The sequence below is a fragment of the Mus musculus genome, chromosome 4 (assembly GCF_000001635.26).
Source record: "Mus musculus strain C57BL/6J chromosome 4, GRCm38.p6 C57BL/6J".
Taxonomy (NCBI): Eukaryota; Metazoa; Chordata; class Mammalia; order Rodentia; family Muridae; genus Mus; species Mus musculus.
Window position 1 is genome coordinate 123636872 of NC_000070.6, and position 12915 is coordinate 123649786.

Below are 12915 nucleotides of genomic sequence, written 5' to 3' on the forward strand. Positions count from 1 at the left end.
ATTTCTGAGTTCGAGGCCAGCCTGGTCTACAAAGTGAGTTCCAGGACAGCCAGGGCTACACAGAGAAACCCTGTCTCGAAAAACCAAAAAAAAGAAAAAAGAAAGAAAAGTGAAAGAAATATCACTATTCCCTGTGCATATTGACTATGTTGCCTCTCTTCTATTCCCTATTTAAAACTCAAGCTTTTTCTCCGGACTCACTCTAATGAGAAAGAAAGTAAGTGGCTGGGTGGTACAGTTTTATTGCAAATAGTAATAATAAATGGCAATTAATAACTGGTTTACACCAGAGAAGCCAGTTTGTCAAATTAGCCTACTGGTTCTAAGCTCTTCTCTGCATTACACCATCCCTTTATTTATGGTTTTAATAAAGCCAAATCCCCAGGTCTAACAATGTGGTACCCTCCCATCCATTCCCTTTCCAAGCCTCCTCCTACACTACTGTCTCTCTCCCCTGACTCGCAGGAGTCGCTACAGCAGAGGAGGAAGCACAACCTGAAGCACAGGTATTTCCTCTGCCGACACACCTCTCGAGCACACACCCAGTCCTGTCAGACAGCCAAGATGATGTCAGCCAGCTCAGTGCTCCTTTAGGCTTCCAGTTCTAGGCACCTTTCTTTAAAAGGGTGTGAAGTACTAACGAAATCTAATCGCATCAACATTTGAATGAATACTTGCTGAATATAGGGCACTAGGCTAGGCAAAATGGAAATAGAACAAATCATAACCCATGAGTCCCAGCAACACCATCTAACTGGACAAATACATGGAATCATTAAGTAACAAAAGGCAAATGATGGCCAGCATATGGCTCCGTTGGTACAGTATGTGAGACTGCAGAAAGCTCAGAGTTCAATTCCCACTATCACCAAAATCAGATGCAATACAATACTCCTACATTAAGTCCAACACTCAAGGGAAATGGAGGCAAGAGAATCGGAAATTCAAGGTCACCCTCAAGTTTAAAAACATCCTTTTAAAAAGGACTAATGGTGATGGTGATACACACATTTCAGAATTAGCAAATGGAAGATAGACAATCAGAAACCCAGTGAGTGACCACTGTGAGCAAAGAATTAAGAAAGAAGGGAGGATTTGTCCTGCGCTTCGAAGATAGACAGGATTAGACTAGCTCAGCAGAAAAAGGTGTTTGCTAAAGAGCTTGACTCCATGAGTTCAAAAATTCACACTCCCAAGTTGCCTTCTGACCTCTGAACCTGCACTGTGGCATGTTCCTGAAAATATGAGCTATGGTGGTTTGATGTCTTGTTTTGTTTTGTTTTGTTTTTTGTTTTTGAGACAGGGTTTCTCTGTATAGCCCTGGCTGTCCTGGAACTCACTTTGTAGACCAGGCTGGCCTGGAACTGAGAAATCCGCCTGCCTCTGCCTCCTGAGTGCTGGGATTAAAGGCCGCCCGGCTGGTGGTTTGAATGAGAAAGGCCCCTATGGCTCATATGTTTGAATACCTAGTTGGTGGAACTGTTTGGGAAGGATTGGAAGGAGGGGTGTCACTGGGAGTGAACTTTGAGGTTTCAGAAACCCATGCCATCCCCTGTTAGCTCTCTCTGGGCCCTGTGCTTGTGGATGAGATCTAAGCTACCAGCTACTGTTCCAGCGCCATGCCTGCCTACCACTATGCTCCCCACCATGATGTCCATGGGCTCTAACCTTCTGAAATTATAATCCTGCTGTAACTATAAGTTGCCTTGATCATAATGTCTCTTCACAGAAATAGAAAAGTGAGACATAAGCATACACACACACAAACACACAAATTAACAAAAGACAGCCGAGTATGGTGCGCATGCCTTTAATCCCAGCACTCAGGAGGCAGAGGCAGGCGAATTTCTGAGTTCGAGGCCAGCCTGGTCTACAAAGTGAGTTCCAGGACAGCCAGGGCTATACAGAGAAACCCTGTCTTGAAAAAAAAAATTAACAAAAGACATTTTACATGTCAAAAGGATACTCTGAAGCAGGGCAGATTATGGTGGCTTATATTTGTAACTCTAACACTTACAAGGCTGAAGCAAGAGGATTACCATGAATATGAGACTAATTTCAGCTACACAGTGAGTTCTGGATCAATCCTGGCTTCAGAGTGATACTATCTCCCAAAGCCACATAGACAGATCTATAGACAGACAGGCAGACAAACAGGCAAGTAGGCAAGCCTCTTGAGCAAGAAAAGAAACAATCAATAAAAGAAATATTGGCTGGAGAGACAGCCTAGTGGTTAGGTGCCTGCTGTGTAAGTTTAAAGATCATAGTTTAAATCCTAGACATATATAGATTTGTTTTGTTTTGTTTTGTTTTTTCGAGACAGGGTTTCTCTGTGTAGCCCTGGCTGTCCTGGAACTCACTCTGTAGACCAGGCTGGCCTTGATCTCAGAAATCCACCTGCCTCTGCTTCTAAAGTGCTGGGATTAAAGGCATGCGCCACCACGCCCAGCTAGATTTTGTTTTTGAGGTTGGGTTTCTTTCCTGGTTTTCCTGGAATTTGCTCTGTAGACCAGACTGGTCTTGAACTGCCTCCGGAGTACTGAGATTAAAGGTGTGTGCCACCACTGCCAAGCTGCAAGCAATTATATTTTTTAAAAAGAAAAAAGTATTAAATAGCTCTGTTACAACATAAACCTTGCAAGGAAAGAAAGAAAAGGAGAAAGAGAGAGAGAGACAGACAGACAGACAGACAGACCAATCTTGGCCAGTAGACTTGGTGGAGAAAATGGGAGGGGGGGCAACCTGAGCCAGCAGGGTTGATCAGAGCAAGCAGAGGTCCGAAAATTCAATTCCCAACAACATGAAAGCTCAACTGTACAACTACAGTGTACTCACATACATAAAATAAATAAATCTTAAAAAAAAGAAATTTTACAAAACACACAAACGAAACATCAAATGATGGCATTTGTCCTATTATAAAATGTATTTTGAAAACAAATTTTAATCTAAAATGGAAAAGTGAGTAAGTTAAATACAGACAGATGTTACATCTCCCAAGGAGAACACTATGACATAAAGACTGTAGGATCTCCAGAGATTCCAAACTTGAGTTTCTTCTACCTACTTCTCATCCCTATGGATGGATGGAAAGGCAGAAAAGAGAACCCATGTATACTGACGATCCACTGTGTGTCTCCTGTATGCTGGGTGAGAGTAACACATTATCAAATTCAAATCTTACAGCATCCCTGCAAGGGATGAACTATTCTTCCCACTCCTAATGAGGAAATCAATGTTTAGAAAGACTAAATAAGTTGCCCAAGGTTATGTACATAGGAAGTAGCTGAGCCAAGGTTCAAACACCTTGTTCTTAATTCTATCAACCTGCTTGAACAAGTAGTTTTGAACCAACTCCCTAGATATAATTTTTTTCCAGACCTTTGACTGAAACACTAGGTGTTAAATGACTCACCTAAGAGACCCAAGTAGTACCAACCTGCCTTCTAAATTCTTATAGCTGTGCCCCTAGATTGATACAGCACTCAGTCCGCATCAGAAATTTCTTTGTGCAGTGGATGACGGTTCTTGAAAGTTCAGAGACTGTCAGTAGAGTACTCAGCCACAAATGGGACATCTAACATCAATCCCCACCCTCAAACTTCTGGAGCCATCTCAGAAGACATAGGAAGGCTGTAAGAGCCAGTGGACAGAGGGAACTAGAACAATATATGACCTTTGTGCTCATAAACTCATAGCAGCTATGGCTTTCTTCACAAGGCCTGTATAAGATCAAGCCAGTCAACATACTAGCACGTAAGCAGGGAGGGACTCATGAGCCTTCACTCTTGACTTAGGGGATATGGTACATTGATGGCTTCTGAGAGAGAGTCAATTGTCTTTAAAGGTATGATCACTGTTAGGTGGACCATGCTCCAGCTCCAGTGGATAGGCCCACATTCATGTGGACAGCATAAATTGGATTTGACAGATTATTTATTTTAAAAAAAAAAAAAAGAATCAAAGTTGGGAGACGTAGGAAGATAGAGGTGGATCTTGGAGGTCAATATGATCAAAATACATTGTATAAAATTTTTGAAGAAATAATAAAAATACTATATTAAGGCCAGGCAGTGGTGGCGCATGCCTTTAATCCCAGCAATGAAAGACTGGGGAGGGGGCCCGCCGGGGGGGGGGGGGGGGGGGGGTTGACGGGACTATATTAAGGGCTGGAGAGAAGGCTCAGCGGTCAAGAGCACTGATCCCTCTTCCAGAGGTCCTAAATTCAAATCCCAGGAATCACATGGTGGCTCACAGCCATCTGTAATGGGATCTGATGCCCTCTTCTGGTGTGTCTGAAAACAGCTATAATTGTACTCCTATATATAAAATAAATAAATAAATCCTTCAAAACACTACTATATTAAAATTTGAGCCAGCATTATAAGCTCACCTTTGATCCTAGTACTCAGGGAAGAAAAGGTAGGTGACTCTGTGGGTTTGAGAATAGTCTGATCGACACAGTGAAGTTCAGGCCAGCCAGGGTTACATAGTGAGATCCTGTCTCAAAAACATTTCTAATTATTTTGCTTTTAGTTATGTATCTGTCAGTATGTCGCCTATGTAACATTAAAAGTTTTAAATACTAGATTTAAAAAGACTTTTTTGGTTTTGTTTGTTTGTTGTTGTTGTTTGTTTCTTGTTTTTTTCGAGACAGGGTTTCTCTGTGTAGCCCAGGCTGTCCTAGAACTCACTCTGTAGACCTGGCTGGCCTCTGCCTCCCAAGTGCTGGGATTAAAGGCGTGCGCCACCACCGCCCGGCACCACATAAATTTGAGAGCAATCAAAACACATGAAAATAGAATAGAGATAAACAATACTTCTTTGCTCTCTCATTTCATGGCTATGTGCGCAGGTTCATTTAACCTCTTTGCTGTTTTCACTTGTGAAACAGACAAAATTCTTAGTTTACATGGTTGCTCTATGGACTGAATTAATAAATAAAGTGCTGAACACATTAATAACTGCCGTGTGTTTTAACTGCAGCAGCTGCAACAACCAGCATTAAACAATACTAGGGGAAGAACTGAAGAGATGGCTCAGAGGTTAAGAGCAATGACTGCTCTTCAGGAGGGCCAGGATTCAATTCCCAGCACCAACCTACATGGCTGCTCACAGACATTTGTAACACTTCCTTTTCTGACCACCTCAGGCACTGGACATACATGAGGGCAAAACATCCACACACATAAAGTAAAAAATAAACATTTAAAGCTGGGCAGTGGTGGCACAGGCCTTTAATCCCAGCACTTGGGAGGCAGAGGCAGGCAGATTTCTGAGTTCGAGGCCAGCCTGGTCTACAGAGTGAGTTCCTGGACAGCCAGGGCTACACAGAGAAACCCTGTCTCGAAAAACAAAACAAAACAAAACAAAACGCCTACCAATGCTGGGGAAATGCATGCCAGTGTGTGGCTACATTAGCACAGCTTTATAGGAGAGATGAGAGGAAGGTATTCTTCTGGTAAGTTTGCCTAATTCTATTACTAGCATTAGCATTTACTGAGTATTTTCTTCTATTAGCACAAATATTTCTATGTTACAAATTCCATTAAAACTAAGGCATATCAATTTCTAAATTTGCCCATATTTAATTTACTCTCTTCAATAGGCTAAGAGCAGCATGGCACTTGCTTATTATGCACAAAGCCCTGGATTCCATCCCTATAATCAAAGGAACAAACCAGTGAAACCAAATTTCAATACTAGGTCTGCCAGATTCTCAAAACTCTTGCACTGAACCATTAATCATATACTTGGTCTTTCTCCAACTTTAATGTGCACAGAATCAATCTCTGGAGAATCTTGACAAAATGAAGACAAATTCAACAGTCTGCATCAAGAACAAAGACTCTGCATCTTTAACAAGCTGCCAGGTGTCACACCCTAGCCCACCACTACCTGACCACCACCCAAAGCAAAACTATTCTATTTCTATGACCTCTCCTCCTCTTCCTGACTCTCTCCCCACACCCTGATCTCTGTGATCAGCTAATGAAAATCTCCTAAGATAATGAAAATGGCCTAACCCCACCCTGACTCTCAGCTCAGGTCTCTGAGCAACACAGGTAATTAGGATCTGCCTACTTACTAATGAAACTGCTAGTTTCAACTGGGCTCAGTCCTTTCCCACTCTACCTGTTCCACGTCTCTGACAGTTTTTGTTGATCTCTTCGTGCTGGAGAGCACTACCACACACATTCAGAACTGGCTCTGCGCCAGTTAAACAGGGTCCTGGTCTAAAAGAAAGTATACAGTGTTCAAGCTGTGCATGCTGTAACTGATTGCAGGTGCGTACAGCAGAGTCCTGGAGTCTCCTCTCTATAGACCTGCTGGTCCATAGGGTTCTCTTAAAGTAAACAATTTCTGCGGGTCTACTTCAGTAGTTTTCAGGTCAGACTATTTTCCAGTTATGTGACATGAAGATTTAAAAGCGACTCAGACCACAAATCCAAAATGTATGCTGGAATTTACAGTAAAAGAGTCCATTGCGAAACAGAGTTAATCAGATTGAACAGAAAAGCCAGTTCAATCACTAAATAGCTGTGAGGTCCCCAAGGACGTTATTTAGGTTCTTAAACTTGTTTCCTCAGTGGCAAAAACCTACTGTGTCATTGGATTGTCACAGGACGTGGTGTTAGTGATGGTTAAATGATAGAATATTTGTCCTCAGTCAGAATTCAACACATAATGGCTTCCTACCTTTTCCTTCATCCTTTCCTGCTCATAGGGATATATAGTCATAATACACACACCAATACCAAGTCACAAAAGGAACTGTGGTTTAACACAGCCTCATTTACAAACAAAGACAACAAACCACTGGGCCAGGCATATGGGTCAGCGGGTAAAGCACTCGCTGCACAAGCCTGGCCCAAGGCCAGATGTGGCAGGCGGCACACAACTAGAGTCACAGCATCCTAAAGCCAGGTGAGAGATAAAGGCAAGATAATCATCCTGAAGCTAGCAGACCTGCCAGCCTGAAGTACACAGTAAACAGAAGCAAAGAAAGAGACCCCGCCTCAACAAAACGGACTGCGGCAGTCCTCAAAGTCCTCTGGTCTCCACACACCAGCTACAGAATGTACATGCCCACATTCCTCCACACGCACACACACACACACACACACACACACACACACACACACGGCAAAGGGGGGAGGTATGTGTGTGAAGGAATAAGTAAATATATACATAATTTTTTTTAAAGAATTATTTGGGGGCTGGCGAGATTGCTCAGTGGTTAAGAGCGCCAACTGCTCTTCCGAAGGTCCTGAGTTCAAATCTCAGCAACCACATGGTGGCTCACAACCATCCGTAACGAAATCTGATGCCCTCTTCTGGAGTATCTGAGGACAGCTACAGTGTACTCATAATAAATAAATAAATAAATAAATAAATAAATAAATAATTCATTTATTTATTTATTTTATTTTATGTATAGGAGTACACTGTAGCTGCCTTCAGAAGAGGGCATCAAAGCCAGGCAGTGGTGGCCCACGCCTTTAATCCTAGCACTTGGGAGGCAGAGGCAGGTAGATTTCTGAGTTCGAGGCCAGCCTGGTCTACAAAGTGAGTTCCAGGGCAGCCAGGGCTATACGGAGAAACCCTGTCTCAAAAAAAAAAAAAGAAAAAAGAAAAGAAAAGAAAAGAAAAGAAAAGAAAAGAAAAGAAGGAGGAGGAGGGGGCATCAGATCCCATTACAGATGGTTGTGAGCCACCATGTGGTTATGTGGTTGCTGGGAATTGAACTCAGGACCTCTGGAAGAGCAGTCAGTGCTTTCAACCACTGAGCCATCTCTCCAGTCCTTTTCCAAACTTTAAAAAAAATATTTATTTAATGTGTGTTTTGTCTGCGAGTATGTAAATACATTGCATGCATGCCTGTTGTCCACAGAGGTCAGAAGAGGGTGCTGGATCCCCAGGAACTGAACTTACTCATAGCTGTAAGGCAGCATGTAGGTGCTGTGAACCTGGGTTCTCTGCAAGAGCAGCTAGTGCTCTTAACTACTGAGCTCTCTCCAGCTCCAAAACAACAACAACTCAGTGTGATATCACAGATCTGTGATCCCAGACTCTTAGAAAGGCTAGGGCTGGAGGACCAGGCTGGGCTACATAGGTAAACTGCCTCAACAAGGGAAGAGAGTTGGTTTTAATACTAATGGCCACCTGACCTTGAACTAGTTACTAGGTTCTTACCAGTCTCTTATCAGTAAAAAGGGTGAGAATTTACATCTGTCATACCAGACAGGTACTCTTCTAAGAGCTAAAGGATAATTAGAGCTAGTGAACAAATATCTTTGCTTTTTTTTTTTTTAGGGAGAATGGTTAATTTTGGGTTTATTTTACTTATTTTTTAACAAGAACACCCCACCCCACCCCATCACCATACACCGTTTCTCTGTGTAAACCTGGCTGTCCTAGGACAATTTGCTCTGAAGACCAAGCTAACCTTGAACTCAAGAGACCCACCTGCCTCTGCCTCACAAGTGCTGGAATTAGAAGCCTGTGCCACCACACCTGGCTGGAACATTCCTTTCTAAACTGCTCACCAGATTCGAGAACTCAGACTGTGCTGCAAGAACAACGAAACCATACTCCTGGACAGCATCTAGGACAATGCCTGACCTCTGGACTTCTGTAAACCTTTCTTTCTTGCTTCAATGTGGGCTTGTTGCTCAACTCTTAGTCTGACAAAACAATCCACATAAGGCATCACAAAGAATCCTTTCCTGTTATATCTTTTATTTAGGTCCCAAGTTAGAGGCCACAGCTTGAATTTGTGCCAGATGAGTCATTCAACAAATGCCCCTTTTCTAAGCACCAGGTCTCACTGTCTTAACCAGTCTAAAGATGGCATAAGCATCTTCCCTCCCCTGGGCAGCTTTACCCAAAGCATCCATGGAAGCAACAACCTTTTCTAAGTGCTCTGAACAAGGCATTGGCAATCTCTGTCTGGCCTCCTGCTCTAGAGTTAGAAGCATGTTTTTTCCCTTCAGTGGGACATATCAAAGCTTGTGTGGGCCTTCATTACTTTTGTTCCTTTGCTGCTAGTAGGTCCATGAAGCTCCAGATTTGACACCCCCCACCTCTCTCTCTCTCTCTCTCTCTCTCTCTCTCTCTCTCTCTCTCTCTCTCTCTCTCTCTCTCTCTCACACACACACACACACACACACACACAAATCTTTGTCATCAAAAAATCCTTCTAGTGGCTCAGTGGTTAAGAGCACTGACTGTTCTTCCAGAGGTCCTGAGTTCAATTCCCAGCAACCACATGGTGGCTCACAATCATCTGTAATGAGATCTAACGCCCTCTTCTGGTGTGTCTGAAGACAGCTACCATGTATTCATATAAATAAAATAAATCTTTAAAAAAATTCTTCTGGTCCTTTTCTTGACAATACTGTATGAAGTAATTCACATTGAAGAAAAAATGTGACATTTGATGTTTTCTTAAGCAACAAACTAAAAGAAGATCAAGCCTTGGGATTTATTAGGAAGCTGTCAGCCTTCAGGATCCAGAGATGCCTCTACAAATACCCACTAGACTAGCCATGGCTGTGTTTCTAAAGCTAACTTTTTAAAAAATATTTATTTATTATATATAAGTACACTGTAGCTGTCTTCAGACATACCAGAAGAGGACATCAGAGCTCATTACAGATGGTTGTGAGCCATCGTTTGGTTGCTGGGATTTGAACTCAGGACCTCTGGAAGAGCAGTCAGTGCTCTTAATCACTGAGCCATCTCTCCAGCCCCTCTAAAGCTAATTTTGTTTTGTTATTCCCAAACTGAAAATTTTGAATTGTCTGTCTCTCCATCCATCTATCCATTTATTGTGTTTTGATGCTAGGTCTCGCTGTAATCCTAACTGGCCTGGAACTCCACAGTTTTAACCTATAGTAAACTATAGGGTTACTGAAAAGTAAACCAACCTGGGTTCAAATTTGTGGCAATCTTCCCACCTCTGCCTCCAAAGTACTGGAATTGCCAAGGCTAGACCCTGAATTGAAACTTTAAAGTACAAAAATAATACACAATCCTCAAGATCTCATGTCATTGTCCTTAGGATAACAAAATGTCTTCTATCATCTAAACACAGGTTGAACACCTCTAATTAAAAACTGAAGTCCAAGCTGGCGTGGTGGCGCATGCCTTTAATCCCAGCACTTGGGAGGCAGAGGCAATCGGATTTCTGAGTTCAAGGCTAGACTGGTCTACAAAGTGAGTTCCAGGACAGCCAAGGCTACAGAGAAATCCTGTCTTGAAAAACAAAAACAAAAACAAAAAACTTAAGTCCAAAATGATGCCAAAGCCAAAACTCTCTAAAAATCTACATGATCTCATAAATGAAAATTCTACACTTGACCTCAGGTGAGAAAGTACACAAACAGGGTTCACTAGAACTGCTTTAGAGATAAGAGTGTAGTTCAGAGGCAGAGCACATGCTTTGCATGCCTGGGGCCTGGCTTCAATCTCCACCATCAAAAAAAAAAAGAAATCTTCAAACTCAAAAATTTCGAAATACGCAGAGGGGCACTGATTGCTAAAGAGATAACTCAGCAGTTAAAAGCCTGGCTGCTCTTCTAAGGGACCCAGGTTCAATTCCCTTCTCATGGCAGCTCACAACTGTCTGTAATTCCAGTCCAGGGATCCAATACCCTCACACAGACATACATACAGGCAGAGAACACCAGTGCACACAAAAGTAAATTACTTTTAAAAGTCTATCAAAATACTTCTGGTTCCAAGCATTTAGAATAAGCGCAGTCATTAAGCTATAGTATACTCTCATTTTAGACAAGGTTTTACTTTGTGTGAGGAATCTGTGTGTACAGTGTTCATTCATCAGCATGTATGCTGTACCTGTACATCCTAAATGCAATGCTAAGCACAGCTAGGGAACAGAGAGTCTAGTGCGAAAAGGCAAGCACATAAGTAATGAAGTTATACACAACCGAGAGAAGCATTTCCTAACAATGATTGCCTGGTTACTGGGCTGTTTCCCCATGGCTTCGGCAGTACTGGACATTGAACCCAGGGTCTCACGTCTGCTAGACAAGTGCCCTACCAGTTAACTTTTAGGTTCTTTATTTCAAAGCAGGTTTCATTAAGTTGCCTAGCTAGGTAGGCCTTGACCTAGTTATTACTCCTAGCCCAACTCTCTCCAGTAGCTGAGAATTCAGCCTGTACTACCAAGGCCTAGCTTGAATTGTGTTTAACATCCTGCTGACAGGTTAGTTTAACAGGTACAAAAGAATTTCAAGAGAGAAACAAAATATAAGCAAAGCAAACACAGCAACATTCTCCACCCCTGCAAGCTAAGGAAGCTGAACATGGCTTCACAGTGATAAAGAGAAAAGAGCAAGGAAAAGGCCAAGAGGCAGAACTGAACTACCACAGGCTTTGTTGTGGATTCAGTCATTATCACACAGGCAATGGGGACTTGCTAAGGAAGCTTTTGCTTCTGGTTTGTACTGGGTACTGAATCCTGAGCCTCCCACACCTAGGCGTACACTCGGCCATGAAACTACACCCCCAGCCTTTTATATTTCTTCTCCTTTATAAATTTTGTGATAGATCTCACTAAAAGTTGCCCAGGGTAGACTCATTCAGTATCTTAGGCAGGCCTTAAACCATCTCTCTGGGTCCATGGTAGGACTTTTTAAGCCAAAAAAAAAAAAAAAAAAAATTCTACCTGATTATTTTTTTGTTGTTGTTGTTGTTGTTTTGGTTTTTGGTTTTTTGTTTTGTTTTTTCGAGACAGGGTTTTTCTGGGTAGCTCTGGCTGTCCTGGAACTCACTTTGTAGACCAGGCTGGCCTCAAACTGAACTCAGAAATCCACCTGCCTCTGTCTCCAGAGTGCTGGGATTAAAGGCGTGCACCACCAAGCCCAGCAATTTTGTATTTTTTGTTGTAGAAAATGGAGGCCTCGGGCTGGTGAGATGGCTCGATGGTTAAGAGTGCCGACTGCTCTTCTGAAGGTCCCAAGTTCAAATCCCAGCAACCACATGGTAGCTCACAACCATCTGTAACGAAATCTGATGCCCTCTTCTGGAGTGTCTGAGGACAGCTACAGTGTACTTACATATAATAAATAAATCTTTAAAAAAAAAAAAAAGAAAATGGAGGCATCACTCTATAGGTAAGACTGTAAGACTGGTCTCAAATTCCATACAATCCCTCTGCTTCAACCTTCCCAATTCTTGGGGGTGGAGAGCTGCCGACCATAGCTACTTTCATACTTCTGAGGTTTACTTCTCTGATTTGAATGTGAAAAAAAGCTTTCTGAGAAATAGTTAAGTCAGACCAATTAATAGCAACTATGTAGCAGTCCAAGTAAGAGGTAACAGCTTTGGACTGCTGTATAACAGTAGAGCTGAGGAGATGACAGGTGGAAAGAAGCACAGGAAATAGTCGCAATGAAAGTTGTTGAATGCCGCTGGGCCAGTGGGGGCGCACGTCTTTAATCCCAGCACATGGGAGGCAGGCGGATTTCTGAGTCCAGGCCAGCCTGGTCTACAGAGTAAGTTCCAGGACAGCCGGAGCTACTCAGAGAAACCCTGTCTCAAAATACAAAAAAAAAAAAAAAAAATTAAAGAATGAATGGCAAGAAAAACATTGTTACATTTAAAGACCATAATCAAATCATTACTTACCTCCCAATCTCTGGAGCTTTTATTGAACTTTTTTAATCATCATCAGCCTATTTGTTGAAGGTACTATAGCATCTCATTTTGGTTTGTTTTGATTTGATGTTTATGTATGCATGGGTGCTTTGCCTGCATATTATGTATGTGTACCGATTACATGCAATGCCTGCAGCCTGCATAAGTTATCAGATTCCCCTGGGATTGATTGAGACCGGACAGATAATTGTGTGCTGCCACGTGGGTGTTGGAAATCTCTGGAAGAGT

The 12915-nt window shown here is 42.4% G+C and overlaps 1 protein-coding gene and 1 pseudogene across 9 annotated transcripts in view; both read right to left on the minus strand.

Moving 5' to 3' along the window:
- Positions 1-12915, minus strand: part of Macf1 (microtubule-actin crosslinking factor 1) — a 338170-nt gene that overhangs the window by 287239 nt on the left and 38016 nt on the right. The gene's annotated exons all lie outside the window — the stretch shown is intronic.
- On the minus strand, positions 8451-11008 carry Gm35241 (annotated as a pseudogene).